The 19,003-nt window shown below is 45.4% G+C and overlaps 1 gene segment (V, D, J or C); it reads left to right on the top strand.

Annotated features, from left to right (window-relative positions):
- Window positions 1–19,003, top strand: part of LOC123587586 — a 1,001,573-nt gene that overhangs the window by 19,474 nt on the left and 963,096 nt on the right.

The following is a 19,003-nucleotide window of genomic DNA, read 5'->3' as shown; positions in this document are numbered from 1 at the left end:
AAATCTCTTAAGATAATTTACAGGCATAAAGTGCAGTCATTTAAATGGTACGATTCAGTGGTCTGTAGTATGTTTCCTGAGTTTGGCGAACATCATCAGGATCAAATTGACAACATTTCCATCACCTGCAGAAAAACCCCTGACCCCCGAGCAGTGAGTCCATGGCCCCCTGCATCAGCCCTTTGGAGCCAAAAATTCCTTTATGTCTGCAGTGATTTTCCTGTTGTGCGCATTTCACAGGTGCCGAATCACAGACCACATGCCCCCGGAAGCGCACCATTCAGTGGCATCAGCGTGTGCATTGTTGTAGGAACATCACGGGCACCATATTTAAATACAGGGAACGTTTCATCCTTTCCTCTAGAGACATGCTCATCTTGTGCCGAGGACACGCGGATCTATCTAGGTGGCTGCAATTTTAATAGAGGCTGTCGAAATAACATAATTACTTTCCATGATGGTGTGTAATCACAGATTCTTCTTTAAAAGTTCATTTTCCGTTGGCTATTGTCCCCCATTGTCATTTTTTATTTTGTAGATTTCTGCATGCTGAAATTTTGTTCAATAATTTAGCCGGTGTTGTTTATTATTATGAAAAATAATATTATGTGTTACAGTCCATATTTCAAGTTTTTGTCTCATACATTTTCCCTTTCCTTGTGGTGGGGTGTGGGCTCTGTGGCCTTTCTCTTTTTCCCATTCCCTCATGCCCGGCAGACTCTACATGTCTCCTCCCCACTCTTTTTCCTTAGTGACATATTTCCAGAGCATCCTTCCTGACTTGGCTTTCTCACCCATCTGCCCACAGCACTGCATCTGAGACCTCCCGTTTCACTATTGCTCGCCCTGGATGCCCGTCCTGGGGTCAGGGCTTGGGTCTCTCCACTTGCTGTCCTGTGTCTTCACTCTCAGGGGCTTTTTTGAGTGATGGTGGTTCAGATCCACGGCTAGCTTTCCCCTTCTGTCACCCACAGCCTTTTCGGGAACTGACTTCTCTTTCCACTGCCGCTCATGATTTGTGGTGTGAGCCTGGGCGCGAGGCCACCAGGGATTCTGGGCTGGTTTTGTGTTCACTTATCACTGATTTTCACTTCCAGGTTGGAGAAGTTGATACATAATGAGTCTCATGTGGATATTACTTCAGCTACTCAGAATTTTTCATGAAAAATATTGTTAAGTCTAAACTGATAACAATAAAAGGAGACCTCCCTTAACAACAGATACCTTTAAAATTATTTCATTTTTTTCTAACTTACTTTGATATAAAGGGTGAAAATGAGCAGACAAAGATAATTTTAAGAAAACTGTTACATAATATTTGTCTGAAATTTCTTCTTAATAGCCTTAAATGTCACTAAAACCACAGGTAGAGAGTAGAGAGAAGAAGGCAGGTTTCCAAGTTAAGGGATGAAATATTACTTAGAAGTGTTGGAGCTACTTTGAGTTCACTCCTTGGTGAGGTACAGGCAGAGGCTTCAGCAGATGCTGTCACCCAAAGGAAACTTTATTTGCCACAGATAAGGGGATCAGGGACAAGAATTATCAAAGCTGTGACTCCCTGAGTGGAGGCGAGTGGGTTCCTTTCGTTCGGGGTTAGGATGGATACCCAGAAAAGGGAGTTTTGTCATCTTATGCAAGAGTGGGCATGAGGTTGTGCAAGAATATGGAGAACAGGAGCTTGTGTCCCCATCGTGTGGTAGGTCAATGAAGCTTGTCCTCCTCCTAGGGCAGAGACTTAACGTTATAAAGAGGCAGAGGTCTCTGGAGGACACTCCCTGGTCCATCTGCAGTGGTGGAGCTGTTGCAGGAGATAAAACTGGTCTAGGCTCCCAAGCTCTTTCTGCTGTTTGCCTCTGAAATTCAGGAACATTCCTATGAAAAAGAAGGGTTGTCAGCGGGGGTCCTGCTGGTGACTGTTTTAACCTCATTAACCTTTGGGGCAAGGTTTCAATCCTGCAAAAACAACTCAAGCATGTGCTTTAGGTCAAAGTTTACTTCTGTTCCTACACTGGGACTTTTCCTCTGGGTCATTGTCTCTGAAGCACTCAGGCTATTTCCTGGCCTGGTGGAGACTGGTAGGTTGGCATCCCCTTTGTTCTCCTCAAATCCTGAACTCCTCACCTTGTTGCATTTCTGTTTTCTTTTCCTCCCAGGAAAGTGCTCAGTATGGGTGCTGGGCAAGTAGAACCTGCAGGGCACAGACCACAGAAAATAGCTGGGGGCCTCAAATGAGTGCTCTTGGGGCAGGAAAGCTGTCTCCTCTTTCTATACAGAGATTTTTTCCCACCTGGGGACCCCTTCAGTTCTGCTTTCAGATGGCTCAGGGTATTTAGTGTAAAAACACTGTGCTAACAAGCAGCCTTGGGCGGTTTAGTCAGTGAAATGTCGGACCTCAGCTCAAGTCATGATCTCCTGGTTTGTGATTTCAATTCCCAAGTCCACCTGTCTGCTGTCAGCAAGGAGCCAGGCTAGGGGCCAAGGCAGACAGGGGGAACAACCTCAGGGTTAACAAGGCACCTTTTCTTTTGTTAACCATCTCGGCTCTGGGCTGCTTTGCCTGCAGTGTAGAGGTCTGCAGCTCAATTTACCTCTTTACCTAACTTGGTCCTTTCCTCCAGTGAAAGCAATTTTTCTGCTATAGTACTAAGTTGGAGAGTGCTTCTGCCCTGAATGCCTAATCTTGCTTACCTCATATACCTTTGTATGGGGAGCCTTTGTGCCTGATCTTATTTTAGGCCTTTTTCGCTTCCTCTCTACTGTGGGGGTGCTGCACCCCTTTCTATTCTGGGGTGCCTTTACATCCCCCTAGTCTTGGGGTGCCAATCTGGTTTGCCCAAATTCAGTTGTGAGCATCCTATGGCTTTGTATTTCTTTATGTCGTATTAACCCGTTGGTGTAAGCCCAGGGGACTCCTAAGCTCATCCCCCACAGTGAACATCATCTTTTGTCGTCAATAAGAAAACAAAACATGAGCCTGTTCACAATTAGTGGGTGATGCCATCAAACTTACCTTCTAGCTTCTACTTTCCAGTGTGGATTCTGGACGGAAGATATTTTCTCACTTCAAGGAGACTGAGGAAGTCTGACTGTGCACTGTAGATAGGGACAGCCCTAACAATGGACGACAGACAGGAATGTGAGAAATGAAGGATCACAGGGTGTCTGACTTGGGATGCCCCAAAGAGCAGCAGGGTCAGTCATCATGGCCATGTGCACCTGCAGCCAGGCAGCTGGGGGCTCAGCTGCAGAGGGAGCGGTATTTGGATTTGATGGGGTGGATGGTTAGTAACGCGGGTGGGATTAAACCTTGAGGGGTGTGTGGGATGGACTGTGATCATGAAAATGATGACCCAGGATTTTAAGAAAGTGAGGAGGGACAGGGAGTCTAAGGAAGTGAAGAAACCAGCAGGAGAATGGCGAGAGAAAATGCCATTTTTTCCATGTCATAAGTATCCTCTCACCCACCCTCATATTGGACAAGAGGGAGTGGTATCTCTCTCAGCAGGCTTCCTGCCTTGTCTCTTTGTCACCAGGGTAGAAGTAGAAATAAATCAGTCGTGATAAAAGCCAAAGTATTAAATGACAGCTGAGGGGCCCCTGGGTGGCTCCGTCAGTTAAATATCGACTTGGGTTCAGGTCATGATCTCATGGCTACCGAGTTCAAATGCCATGTCGGGCTCTCTGCTGACACCTCGGAGCCTCCAGCCTGCTTCGCATTCTGTCTTCCTATCTCTCTGCCCTTCCCCCACTTGGGTTCTGTCTTTCTCTCGCGCAAATATATATAAACTTTTAAAAAATTAAAAAAGAAAGACAGATGAAAGCATCTCCCTCACTCTCTCAGGTAGGTTTAATTCTCTTCCACTTCCTGCACAGCTTAAAACCTATTTGTGCTCATGGAAAAGAAAGAATGAATATATGAATGAGAGTGATAAAAGTTTTCAGAGAACCAACTACAAAAGAGTACATCTTCAGTTCGGTAAAGAGAACTATAAAAGACTTTCCCTTTATTGAACACACGGAGATGGAGCACTGAAAGCTTTCCCACCACGGATAGGGAGCAAGGCCCCCATGTCCTATCTCAACACTGGTGTTCCACATAGGACTGGATGTGCCCGTCAGAACCATAGTGCAAGACAAACAATGAGAGGCATAGAGATGAAGAAGAGCAAGAGACAGGTGCCCCAGTTCCAGGTGAGAGAAGGATCTCCACGAAAACTACAAAGGAAGCTGCAATTAATTATGCAAATATATAAATTCAACGAGTCACAAATAATTTTGGAAACATTTTAGAATAAAGATCAACATAGAAATATCATATAGATGTGTATATACTAACAATAAACCGGTGAAAATAATTCAAAAAAACCCTTAAAACCACTCGATGAAGTGTTTGGGGCATGTTTATTAATACAGGTATAGGCCACAGGTGCTAAAATCTGGACGATGCTGGTAAATGTAATCAAAGTGGACCTAAACAATGGAAAGATATGTTCTGTTCATGGATTAGAAGACTCATTATCATAAATATGCCAGTTCTTCCCAAATTGGATAAAAGTGTAATTCAGTTCCTGTCCTAGCAAGTCAGAGTGGTATGGATAGAGGATAGACACATTGGCCAAGATAACAGAACATACAACGCAGAAACAGACCCACAGAAATAAGGATAAACAATTTTTTTTTACAAAGTGAAGAAGCCTTTCCGAGGAGAAAGGATGGCCTTTTGGACAAATGGCCACAGAACAATTGGATATCCTGAGAGAGAAATGAATCATACATAAAACTCATTTTATATATATTAAAAAATCACTAAAAGGATTATAGAAATAACTGTAAACATAAAGCTGTAAACATAAAAGGAGAAAATATTCAGGATCTAGGGCTTCTATAAAAAAGTGTAGACAAGACACTGTCAGGATAACCCATGAAAAAACAAAAAAAGAAAAACAAAAAATGACACTTGTTAAACACGACCTCATCAAATATAAATTCATTGTATTGCCTTTTCTTCTTAAGGTAGTAAGCCAAGGAAATTGCCTTAAAATATAGAAGATTAACATAATACTCAATTTAATGGACAGTAGCTGGAATCCATTGCTTTAACGCACAGGAGTTTTCAAACTGTCACGAGATAGACATATTCTCAATTGTAAGCCAGAAGAGGGACATGAGGTCTGGAGTATATTCTGCAAAGAACTGGCAATTTACCACTTAATTGAGGTAAATGCCTCCAAATCCTATGGACTAGAGCTTGTTTGGAGATGGAAAAATGCTACATTGATCACGGGCAACATTAGAGGATCATTATCCAAGATTCAGCTCAATGATGTGTGAATAAACAGAAGTGAGGAAACCCGCTGGGCTCTCAGGGTTGTGGGACACAGTGGGGTGTGTGCCCTTCAGCCAGAAAGGGGCGCTGTGGGACTGCCCTGTCGTCCCTACACAGGGCCTCAGTGGGGACCATTCACTAAAAGGAACCTGGGACTGGGGACTGGGCCCTGTACTTCCTGAGGGAGACTCAGCAGCTGCGTCCCTTCTGGTGTGGCAGAGTCCCCACTTGAACAAGAACATGTGTGTTGTCTCAACGGGTGCTTCCTTGCAGGGGTCTCCCCAGTGGTGAAGCCAACCTCCATCGATCCCAGTATGTGATGTGAGGTGGCAAGAGTGACAGCTGACAAAGATTTTCAGTGTGGAACCCTGTAGGAATGCACACGAGGGATGTGGGCTTCTACCCACAACCTGGAGAAAAGGTGTCCCTGTGTCCTCAGTGCTGAGGGAGCTTCTCGGAAAGGAAAACTCTCAGACCAGAGAGGAAGCAGGGAAGGGGGAAGAAATCGGCCTCCTGCACAGAACTGGCCATGTGTCAATGTGTACCCATTGCTCTGTGGCCCTGATCCTCATCTGTGTGGTTGTACAGGAGTCACCACGTCAGTCCTGCCCCGTCAATAATAGCCAAGGGCGCTGTGGACAGACTCACTATGCAGAGCCAGAGGAGAGCACAGTGTGTCCTCAGGGGATGGGAGGCCACACAGGGGACACCTGTCCTGTCCCGAAGGAAGGGGATGGTGGACAGAGCAGTGGGAAGGCAAGAACTCTGATGAGATCTGCTCACCATGTCACATAAGCTGTGTCTGGGCCTGGACACCAGGGGGTGGTCGTCACCTGCTTCTGAGGGTCGGACATGACTAGAGCTGGGACCTGTATGTGAACAATGCCTGTGCCCTCTGCTCAGGACTCCAAACTGTGACCTCCCGTCTCCTGGCATGGCCCCAGAGACCACCTCCCCGTCCAACCCACCTGACATCCTCAGGCAGAGGGACTTGACTCAGGGTCAGTGAAGTGTCAGAGAGCTGCTGGTCTGATTTGCATGGATGGGCCCTCCCTCTCTCAGAGGATGAAAAGGGGAAGGAAGGGATTAGAGGAGATCTGCTCAGCTGTGGATCCACAGAAGGCAGGGTCGGTGACGACCTCCACCATGGCCTGGTTCCCTCTTCTCCTCACCCTCCTCATCTACTGCACAGGTGACTAGATGAGGGAACAGAGGAAGTGATCCCGGGAGGACACGTGGGCCTTGGATTCTCCTCTGGTGTCTAGATCCCAGCGTCATGCTCTCTTTGTCTCTCCCCTTCCAGGTTCCTGGGCCCAGTCTGAGCTGACTCAGCCGCCCTCAGTGTCTGGGGCCCTGGGGCAGACGGTCACCATCTCCTGCACTGGAAGTGCCAACAAGATCGGTACTGTTGGTGTGAACTGGTACAAACAGCTTCCAGGAAAGGCCCCTAAACTCCTCATCTATGCTAATAACAGACGACCCTCAGGGGTCCCTGAACCATTCTCTGGCTCCAAGTCTGGCAGCACAGGCACCCTGACCATCACTGGGCTCCAGGCTGAGGACGAGGCTGATTATTACTGCTCAGCATGGGATGATAGTCTGAGAGCTCACACAGAGCTCCGCGCCCGTGGGGAAGTGAGACAAAAACCTGCTGTCCCCACACTGATGCGCTTTCCTTGTGTAGCCCCCACCTTCTGCCAACACAGCTGCTTCCCTAAAACGGAGGTCTGAAAGCCAAACCAGTGAACTTTCTCTTGAGTATGTGTCCTTGTCCTCTCAATTCAGACACCAAACCCTGTCCCTGTAGGAGCACATTTTCTGTTTTATGCATACTGAGCAGAAATTCCTGGATGCTGGGGCCAGTTGCCCTGGGGACAGGTTCCTTGAGGATTGTGCCTGCCTGCTGGGGCTGCTATAACATCATACCACCCACTTGGTGAGCAAATCAAAAGATGTTTATTTTCGCACAGTTTTGGAGGCTAAATGTCCAAGTTCAAGGTGGGGGCAAGTTCGATGTCCCCTGAGGTCTCTCTCCTTGTCTTGCAAGTGGTTACATTCGTCCTGGGTCCTCACATGGCATTTCCTCGTGTGCTCACCCATGCTGTGTCTACCTCTTCTATAAAGTCTATGAAGTCACAGTGTGGGTTTCCACATATGAATCTATGGGGACCCAGTTCCGTCCATATCAAAGCACCAGGACAGAACCAGCGACACAGAGCGTAGCTGCGCCTGACTGAGGATAGTCAACCATCCACATGCTCTACATGCGTGGCATTGAGAAAACCCTCACTACATGACCTATGTGGGCTCGGGGCTCAGATCACAGTACAGAAATGACAGGGAGCGTCCCCATGCTCAGAGTGCTGACACCGTCTTGGGCAAGAAAGAGGACACATAAGCCAAATGTACTGTGTCTCCCACTGACTTCCCACATGGGGAAAATGTGTCTGCAGTCCCAGGTAATATCCACACAACATAACGTCTGGATGACAGATACCGGCCCTAACTGACCCACTGGTAAGAAACCCCGGATTTGAGGATGACTGGATCAAACCACCCCACCCTCTGCCCTGACACCATCATGGCAACCAGGGAAGGGACACCTATTGCTTTGGGTAACACAGTGACTGTCTGGTGGGACCTGGACTCACTGACTAACCATGTAGTTGGGAGATTTGGGGTCCAGGTAGAAGAAAATGATGGAAGCTTCGCCAAAGAAGTCCCAGCCACCTGTATCATCTTCCCTCCATCCTCCGTGTTGTTCAGGTCGTAGCACGGACCATGGACAATCTGCACAGGGGACACAGGCCAGGGTCTTTATGTCTCATAAAACTACAGCTCAGCCCCCAGACCATTCTGATGCCCTTGCATCAGATCAACTCCAGCCCAAAACACCCTCAGAGGCACGAGGTTCTGGCCTGAAATGCAAGCAGTCCCATGAGAAGTAGAAAGCAGAAAACATATTCCGACTCTGATGGCCTCTTATTCCCAGAGGTTGTTAGAAGGTACAAAGTTTTCTAGAAACCTTAATGGTGACCGTTTCCAGACCGCCATGCACCTGAGACCTTTTCTTTTGCTCTCACTCTGTCAGGTGAGGAACAGACTCAGGGGGCAGTACAGGAACCACTCCTTTTTTCCCACACACTCCATATGGGACTACTCCTGCTCTCAGGCTCCTCAGTCACTTCTGTGTCATTGCTGAGTGTTTCCACTTCACAGGGTCCTGGTCACAGGGAGTCAGATCACAGTCTGCCTGATTCCAATTCCACTGTGACTCTGCCTCTGAAAGACACAAAGCTTACTATTAAGAGTCACAAATGAAGTCTCCTAGTTTTCCCACACTTGGAACTCTCTTTGTCAGTGTCCCACCTGAATATTCTTTCTCTATTCATTAATGTCATGTTATATCTCCAGGCCTAGGGTCATTTCTTTTCCCAAATTCCACTCTTCTCCTTATCCCTCCTCCCCTTTCCACTAATCAGTTCATGAACCTATACCGTCATCTCCTGTCTGTCGCCACAGTAATGTGGGGTGCATTGCAGGAAAAACACAAGGTCATTAAAGAAGAGTTTACTTCCTAGGAATCACTCTAGGATGTAAGAGAAGTCATTCATTTTTTAAAGAATATTTTAATGTTTATTTGTTTATTGAGAGAGAGACAAAGAGAGAGGGAGAGCATGAACAAGGGAGGGTCAGAGAGAGGGAGACAAAGAATCTGAAGCCGGTTCCAGGCTCTGAGCTGTCAGCACAGAACCTGATGTGGGGCTCAAAGTCATGAATCGTGAGTGACACCTGAGCTAAAGTGGGACACTTAAGCAACTGAACCAGCTAGGAGCACGTAGAAAAGGCATCTGCCCTTAAAGATTTCAGCCTCAAATGACTTTTTTTTTTACATGTCAAATATTATTTCATTTATTTATTTATTTTTTCAACGTTTATTTATTATTGTTGGGACAGAGAGAGACAGAGCATGAACGGGGAGGGGCAGAGAGAGAGGGAGACACAGAATTGGAAACAGGTTCCAGGCTCTGAGCCATCAGCCCAGAGCCTGACGCGGGGCTCGAACTCACGGACCGTGAGATCGTGACCTGGCTGAAGTCGGACGCTTAACCGACTGCGCCACCGAGGCGCCCCTTATTTATTTATTTTAAATATTAAGTTTATTGTCAAATTGGTTTCCTTACAACACCCCGTGCCCATCCCAACATGTTCCCTCCTCAATACCCATCACCCACACTCCTCTCCCTCCCACCCCCATCAACCCTCACTTTGTTCTCAGTGTTTAGAGTCCCTTATGGTTTGCTTCCTTCCCTCTCTAACCCTTTTTTTTTTTCTTCCCTTTCCCCATGGTCTTCTGTTAAGTTTCTCAGGATCCACCTACGAATAAAAACATATGGTATCTGTCTTTGTCTGCATGACTAATTTCACTTAGCATAACACTCTCCAGTTCCATCCACATGGCTACAAAAGGCCATTTTTCATTCTTTCTCTTTGCCACGAAATATCCCATTGTGTATATAAACCACAATTTCTTTGTCCATTCATCAGTTGATGAACATTTAGGCTCTTTCCATGATTTGGCTATTGTTGAAAGTGCTGCTATAAACATTGGGGTACAAGTGCCCCTAAGCATCAGCACTCCTGTTTCCCTTGGGTATATTCCTAGCAGTGCTATTGCAGGATCATAGGGTAGTTCTATTTTTAATTTTTTGAGGAACCTCCACACTGTTTTCAGAGAGCCTGCACCAGTTTGCATTCCCAAAACAGTGCAAGGGGGTTCCCGTTTCTCCACATCCTCGCCAGCATCTATCGTCTCCTGATTGGTTCATTTTAGCCACCCTGACTGGCGTGAGGTGGTATCTGAGTGTGGTTTTGATTTGCATTTCCCTGCTGAGGAGCGACGTTGAGCATCTTTCCATGTGCCTGTTGGCCATCTGGATGTCTTCTTTAGAGAAGTGTCTATTCATGGTTTCTGCCCATTTCTTCACTGGGTTATTTGTTTTTCAGGTGTGTAGTTTGGTGAGCCCTTTATAGATTTTGGATACTAGCCCTTTGTTCGATATGTCATTTGCAAATATCTTTTCCCATTCCATTGGTTGCCTTTTAGTTTTGTTGATTGTTTCCTTTGCTGTGCAGAAGCTTTTTATCTTGATAAGGTCCCAATAGTTCATTTTTGCTTTTAATTCCATTGATTTTGGGGATGTGTCAAGTAAGAAATTGCTGCGGCTGAGGTCAGAGAGGTCTTTTCCTGCTTTCTCCTCTAGGGTTTTGATGGTTTTCTGTCTCACAGTCAGGTCCTTTATCCCTTTTGAGTTTGTTTTTGTGAATGGTGTAAGAAAGTGGTCTAGTTTCTTCCTTCTGCACGTTGCTGTCCAGTTCTCCCAGCATTTGTTAAAGAGACTGTCTTTTTTCCACTGGATATTCTTTCCTGCTTTGTCAAAGATCAGTTGGCCATACGTTTGTGGGTCCAATTCTGGGGTTTCTATTCTATTCCATTGGTCTAAGTGTCTGTTTTTGTGCCAATACCATGCTGTCTGCACGATTGCAGCTTTGTAGTAGAGGCTAAAGTCTGGGATTGTGATACCTCCCGCTTTGGTCTTCTTCTTCACAATTACTTTGGCTATTTGGGGCCTTTTGTGGTTCCATATAAATTTTAGGATTGTTTGTTCTAGCTTCAAGAAGAATGCTGGTTCCATTTTGATTGGGATTGCATTCAATGTGTAGATAGCTTTGGATAGTATTGACATTTTACCAATATTTATTCTTCCAGTCCCTGAGCACGGAATGTTTTTCCATTTCTTTATATCTTCTTCAATTTCCTTCATAAGCTTTCTATAGTTTTCAGCATAGAGATCTTTTACATCTTTGGTGAGGTTTATTCCTAGGTATTTTATGCTTTTTGGTGCAATTGTGAATGGGATCAATTTCTTTCTTTTTCTTTCTGTTGCTTCATTATTAGTGTCTAACAATGCAACTGATTTCTGTACATTGATTTTGTGTCCTGCGAGTTTCCTGAATTCATGTATCAGTTCTAGCAGACTTTTGGTGGAGTCTATCGGGTTTTGCATGTATAATATCATGTCATCTGCCAAAAGTGAAAGCTTGACTTCATCTTTGCCAGTTTTGATACCTTTCATTTCCTTTTGTTGTCTGATTGCTGATGCTAGCACTTCCAACACTATGTGAAACAACAGTAGTGAGAGTGGACATCCCTGTCACGTTCCTGATCTCAGGGGAAAGTCTCTCCGTTTTTCCGCATTGAGGATGATATTAGCTGTGGGCTTTTCATAAATGGCTTTTATGATGTTGAAGTATGTTCCTTCTATCCCAACATCTCGAGGGTTTTTGTTAGGAAAGGATGCTGAATTTTCTCAAATGCTTTTTCTGCATCGATTGACAGGATCATATGGTTCTTATCTTTTCTTTTATTAATGTCATGTGTTACATTGATTGATTTGCCAATGTTGAACCAGCCCTGCAGCCCTGGAATGAATCGCACTTGATCATGGTGTATAATTCTTTTTATATGCTTTCGAATTCAATGTGCTAGTACCTTATTGAAAATTTTTGCATCCATCTTCATCAGGGATATTGGCCTGTAGTTCTCTTTTTTTGCTGGGTCTCTGGTTTAGGAATCAAAATAATGCTGGCTTCATGGAATGAGTCTGGAAGTTTTCCTTCCCTTTCTATTTTTTGGAATATCTTGAGAAGGATAGGTATTATCTCTGCTTTAAATGTCTGGTAGAATTCCCCTGGGTAGCCATCTACTCCTGGGCTCATATTTGTTGCGAGATTTTTGATAAGTGATTCAATTTCTTTGCTGATTATGGGTCTGTTCAAATGTTCAATCTTCCTGTTTGAGTTTTTGAAGTATGTGGGTGCTTAGGAATGTGTCCATTTCTTCCAGATTTTCCAGTTTGTTGGCATACAATTTTTCATAGTATTCCCTGATAATTGCTAATCAATATCTGACAAAGTAGGCAAGAATAAGCAATGGGAAAAAGACAGTCTTGTGAACAAATGGTGCTGGGAAAACTGGACAGCTACATGTAAAAGAATGAAACCAGACCACTTTCTTTCACCATACACAAAAATGAACACAAAGTGGATTAAAGACCTAAATGTGAGGCCTGAAACCATAACAATTCTAGAGAGAACTGGCAGTTATCTCTCTGACTTTGGCCGTAGAAACATTATTCTGGGGATATCTCCTCAGGCAAGGGAAATCAAAGAAAAAAATAAACTATTGGGACTACATCAAAATAAAAAGCTTCTGCAGAGTGAAGAAAAAAATGGACAGAACTAGAAGGAAACCTGTTGAATGGGATTAGTCAAGGTCACTAACTTTTGCAAAGGAAGCCTGCATGCAATGGCGGACTGATTCATGGTTCCATGATTTTTCCCTCTGACCCCCTCTCAGAATATAAAAGGCCTTTCCAGTCCCAGGCTCATCATAAAAGGGGATGAACTTTTTGCCCCTGTATTACAACAAAAGTTCTCCCTCTTCACCTTTATTCATTTTTCCTCTTGGGCAGCTGGTGACCCTGTGAGGGCCCCCCATATTCTCTGTGGACAACATCTCCATTTCAGTGACTGCTGCTCAGAAAGTGATGGGGACGAAGAGAGTCTGATACTTATAAGAATGTAGGCTAGAGAATGGCTCCTCCATCTACTCTGAAACTCTGTTTAGGGTGTTTTGAGAGTCCTTCGGTAGATGTTCATCATCCGTGAAGATGTTCATCCGTGATGGGGAGTAAAGACTCCTTGTGGATACATCTCTTCTTATTTCAGGGAATTCAGAAAATACATGTGACATATATTTGCATCTAACAAACGATTGCAACAACGAGGAAATGTAAGGCATAGACTTCTTTATTCATATCCTCTCTACAGCAAATGGAAGGTGATTTAAGGAGAGAACTATTTGTTTGTTTAATTTAAAAGATAAGACCTCACAATAGTAAAGAAAGAATCTCAATTTTAAAAATGCAGATTATCTCCACAAAGGTGACATTCATGTGATATAAATAAGCTTGAGAAAAGCTGTTCAACATCATATGTCAGGAAGAAATTGCACAAAAACACAGCAATGACATAGTATTACATACCCATTAGAATGCCCAAAATCAAAACCACAGATGACACCAACGTCTGGCCAGGATATGGAGCAATGGAACTCTATTTCATTGGTGAGGGGAATTCAGGATGGTACAGCTACTTTGGAAAAGATTTTGGCAATTTCTTTTAAAACTGAACATTCTCTGAATTCTTGCCATTTGCAACAAACGTGGATGGAACTAGAGGGTGGTATGCCAAGCGAAATTAGGCAGAGAATCACCAATATAATATGGTTTCACTCATATGGGGAATGTAAGATACAAAACAGATGAACACAAGGGAAGGGAAGCAAACATAATATAAAAACAGGGAGGGAGACAAAAAATAAGAGGCTCTTAAATATAGAGAACAACCTGAGGGTTGCTGGAGGTGTTGTGGGAGGTGGGATAGGCTAAATGGACAAGGGGCATTAAGAAGACATTTGTGGGGATGAGCACGGCCTGTTCTATATAGGGATGAACCACTGGATCCTACTGCTGAAATCATGATTATTGCTAAGTAAGTTGGATGTAATGAAAAAAAATTTTTCTTAAACCCAAAAAACAAAAACCAAACAAACAAAACTCAGGATCATTGTTTTGCTTTAAAATCCAGGGATCATGCATCTTTGCATTTACCTAAAGGAGTTAAAAACAATGTGTACAAAAAAACCCTGCACAAGTATGTTGACAGCGGCTTTATGCATAACTGTCCATACCTGGCAGCAGCCAATCAGAATGCCTATCAGGAAGTGACAAGTGAGTAACCCCCAACGAGAGAATATTGATCAAAGCTACAAAGATATGAGGCACCAAGACATAAAAAGACACAGAAGACATTTTGTTGCACGTTGCTAAATGAAAGCAGCCAACGTGTAATGGCTGCACGCTGTGTGACTCCAAGCATGTAACATTCTCCAAAGAGACAAATCTATCTAGACAATAAAAGCATCAGTGGTTGCAAGGGGTTGAGCAAAGGGAGGGATGCACAGCTGGAGCACAGAGGTTTTTGTGGCAGAGAAAGTGCTCTGTATGATTCTAAAATGGACATATATCAGTGTATAGATCTTGACCTATTGAATGAACAACGTCAAGAGTGAGCTTTGCTGTTGTAAATATAGACTTTGGGTGACAATGACTTGTCAGTGTTGGTTCATGGTGTATAACAAGTGACCACACTCAGGCTAGAGTTGGATGATGGGAAAGACAAGGTGGTGGAGGGGGTTGGTGTATTTGGGAACGCTGGAAATTCTACTAAATTCTTCTGTGACAATAAATCATAAAGCCTATTGATGTTTTTAAGTATTCGGTGGGCAAGACCAAACATATGGGCATGTCTGGGTCTCGGGCAGCAGGGGGCGCTGTGACCTGTCTCTGAGCCTTGTGTGCTGTGATCCCAGCTGGGAGCCACCTGGCTCTGGTTCTCACTGTGGCTTAGCATGTGGGTGCTCTCAGGCCCTTGGGGAGCCCCAGGTCAGGCCCCACAGTTTTCGCTCCATCCCCTCCTGGGGTGAGATTTCCAGACAAGGGTCAGGTTCAGGGTTCAGGCTGGGGCTGGCCAGAGAGGGGGAGGGGGCTGGTTTGCATGAAGGGTCTCTCCCTCCCCTTGGGCTGCTGGAGGCAATAAGAGAGACTCTGGGAGCCCGGCTGAGGGACATTGAGGACACACTGCTGAGCAGGGGTCTCCACCATGGCCTGGGCTCCTCTCCTGCTCACAGTGCTGGCTCACTGCACAGGTGGCTGGAGACTGGGATTGGGGCTGGAGACGAGAGGACTGTGGAACCATGTATGGGCCCTGTCCACTGACCCCTCTCTCTCACCCCGTGTCTCTCTTCTGACTTGCAGGGTCCTGGGCCCAGTCAGTGGTGACTCAGCCATCTGCCGCTGTCCTAGCCTGTGAATAAGACTGTTACCACCTCCTGCACCGGAAGCAGCAGCAATGTTGGGGCTGGAGGTGTGTCCTGGTACCAGCAGCTCCCAGGCAGTGTCCCCAATGTTGTCATCTATGGTAGCAGTGCTCGGCCTGCGGGGGTCCCGTCCAGACTCTCAGGCTCCAGGTCAGGGGACGTGGCCTCCCTGAGCATCTCTAGCCTCTAGGCTGAGGATGAGGCTGAATATTACTGCTCAGTGTGGGACCACAGTCTCAAAGCTCACACAGTGCTGCAGGCCTGTGTGGAGGGACACCTAAACCTGCTGTCCCCTCAGCAATGGGACTTCCTGTGCAGCTCACACCCCTTGGCCGACACAGCTGCTTCTTTGTTCGTTTCTTCTAATAGTGGAGTCTTAGTCAAGGCTAGGGAATTTCGTCTAGAAATAGTGTCCTTGTTCTCTCAAATTGTGCCCGTAAACCCAGTCCGACTCTGCAAAACATTGTCTGATTTTCTTCCATTGGGCAGGATTTACTGCACACCTGGGGGCAGGCTGTCCTGGGAATTGAGTCCTCCTTGGGTCAGAAGCAGGCAGATTCCATGTGTTCCTATCAGGGTAGATGACTGTACAGAAATCAGTCCCTGCACACCCTCTGGTGAACACCAAGTATGTGCCAGGCATGACCCTTGGGCTTAGGTTCAGCGTGAGTGCACTAGGGACAATCTACGTCCTCATGTTGCTGAAAATGTCCTGGGAGAGAAAGAGGACATAGAAGTATGAATAGCAACACATAAGATGTTTCTGGAGAGTGAACAAGGATGAGGCAGTGAAGTGGACCTGGAACATTGGAGGGGTTGACAGGAACCCCCCGAATCTGACGTGCTGGGATGATGTCTCAGTGCTGCATAGATGATCAAGGAGCCAGAGGGGAGCGTGAGGAGGGGACCAGGCACAGGCTGTTGACTGTGTCCCCGTCAGACCCCTCTTCCTGAGGTCAGAGGTCCAGGCTCGGGTCCTGCTGGAAGAGCTGTGCTGAGAGGTGGGTCCCAGGGAGCCACCTCTGTCTTTCTGTCAAGGCAGAGCTGCCTCTTTCCAATCCCTTCCCCTGTGGTCCTTGTTGATGGACTCCCCCACTCCCACAAGCTGTAGGGAACGGAGGGGTGGGGGCGGGTGAGAAGGTTGCAGCCTAGTCATGGGCCCTGAGGTGAGGGATCTCCCCCAGGAGTGAGGAGGGGGCCGTGGAAGTGGCAGGAGTCAAGAGGACCTTCCCTTCCCCCAGGCGCGATACTCACATTGCCTTTCACATGCTTTGTCACCTGTAATGGGGCTAGAAAGGGGTGCTGTGGGCATGTGTATGAACTACACGGGTGAGCCCAGAGCTGTGGACCCAGCACCTGACGGCCATCAGGAACAGCTCAGTAACGAGGGTCCAGACAACCACGGGCCTCTAACTGGGGTGCCAGTTTTGTCACAGAGGACAGGATGTTTTCGGGGTGTGAAGGTATGTGGGATAGAATGGAAGAATCCATGTGGTTTTGGCCAACAATCAGGGACATCAGAGGCCCACCCCAGCGGCCCCTGGGTGGCTCCATCAGTTAAATATCTGACTTCGGTTCAGGTCATGATCTCATGCCTACTGAGTTCAAGTCCCATGTCGGGCTCTCTGCTGAGAACTCGGAGCCTCCAGCCTGCTTCCCATTCTGTCTCCCTCTCTCTCTGCTCTTTCCCCACTTGGGTTCCGTCTCTCTCTCTCTCAAATATGTATAAAGATTAAAAAAATTAAAAGAGAAAGACCGATGAAAGCATCTCCCTCACTCTCTCAGGTAGGATGAATTCTCTTCCACTTCCTGCACAGCTCAAGGCCTATTTGTGCTCATGGAAAAGAATGAATGAGTATATGAATGAGAGTGATAAAAGTTTTCAGAGAACAAAATATAGAAGAGTACAGCTTCAGTTTGGTAAAGAAAACTATAAAACACCTTCCCTTCGGTGAACACACACAGAGATGAAGCACTGAAAGCTTTCCCACCCCGGGTAGGGAACAAGGCCACCATGTGCTATCTCAACACTGCTGTTCCACATAGGACTGGATGTGTCTGTCAGAACCATAAGACAAGACAAACAATGAGAGGCATTCCGATGAGGATGAACAAGAGACAATTGTCCCATTTCAGGTGAGAGAATGACCTACCGGAAATCTACAAAGGAAGCTACAATTAATTATGCCAATATATAAATTCAAAGACTAATAAATACTTTTGGAAACATTTTACAATAAAGATCAACATAAAAAGATCATATAGATGTATACACACTAGCAATAAACAGGTGAAAATAATAAAAAAAAAACCCTTAAAACCACTCGATGAACTATTTCGGGGCATATTTCATAAAACAAGTATAGGCCACAGGTGCTGAAATCTGGACAATGCTGGTAAATGTAATCAAAGTGGATCTAAAACAAGGAAAGATAAGTTCTGTTCATGGATTAAAGACTCATTATAGTAAATATGCCAGTTCTTCCCAAATTGGATAAAAGTGTCATTCAGTTCCTGTCCTAGCAAGTCAGGGTGGTATGGATAGAGGAAAGACACAGTGGCCAAGATAACAGAACATAAAACCCAGAAACGGACCCACAGAATGAAGGATAAACACTTTTTTTCTTTTACAAAGTTGAAGAAGCCTTTCAGAGGAGAAAGGATGGACTTTGGGACAAATGGCCACAGAACAATTGGATATCCTGAGAGAGAAATGAATCATACTTAAAACTCACTTTATATATATTAAAAAATTACTAAAAGTATAATAGAAATAACTGTAAACATAAGCTGTAAACATAAGGGGTGAAAATATTCAGGATCTTGGGTTTTATAAAAAAGTTTAGACAAGACACTGTCAGGATAACCCATGAAAAAACAAGAGAAAAACAAAAAATGACACTTGTTAAATAAGACTTCATCAAATGTAAATTCATTGTTTTCCCTTTTCTTCTTAAGGTAGTAAGCCAAGGATATTACCTTAAAATATAGAAGATTAACATAATACTCAATTTAATGGAAAGTAGCTGGAATCCATTGCTTTAACGCACAGGAGTTTTCAAATATTCACGAGATAGACATATTGTCAATTGTAGGCCAGAGGAGGGACGTGAGGTCTGGAGTATCTTCTGCAAAGAACTGGCAATTTACCATTTAATTGAGGTAAATGTCTCCAAATCCTATGGACTAGGGCTTCTTTGGAGACTGAAAAATACTGCATTGAACATGGGCAGCACTATAGGGTCACATTATCCAACATTCAGCTCAATGATGTGTGAATAAACAGAAGTGAGGAAACCCGCTGGGCTCTCATGGTTGTGGGACACAGTGGGGTGTGTGCCCTTCAGCCAGGAGGGGGCGCTGTGGAACTGCCATGGTGTCCCTACACAGGGGCTCAGTGAGGACCATACACTAAAAGGAACCTGGGACTGGGGACTGGGCCCTGTACTTCCTGAGGGAGACTCAGCAGCTGCGTCCCTTCTGGTGTGGCAGAGTCCCCACTTGAACAAGAACATGTGTGTTGTCTCAACAGGTGCTTCCTTGCAGGGGTCTCCCCAGGGGTGAAGCCAACCTCCATCGTCCCCAGTATGTGATGTGAGGTGGCAAGAGTGACAGCTGACAAAGATTTTCAGTGTGGAACCCTGTAAGAATGCACACGAGGGATGTGGGCTTCT

Source organism: Leopardus geoffroyi, chromosome D3 (genome assembly GCF_018350155.1).
Source record: "Leopardus geoffroyi isolate Oge1 chromosome D3, O.geoffroyi_Oge1_pat1.0, whole genome shotgun sequence".
Lineage (NCBI taxonomy): Eukaryota > Metazoa > Chordata > Mammalia > Carnivora > Felidae > Leopardus > Leopardus geoffroyi.
This window is presented reverse-complemented; position numbering and strand designations above follow the sequence as displayed.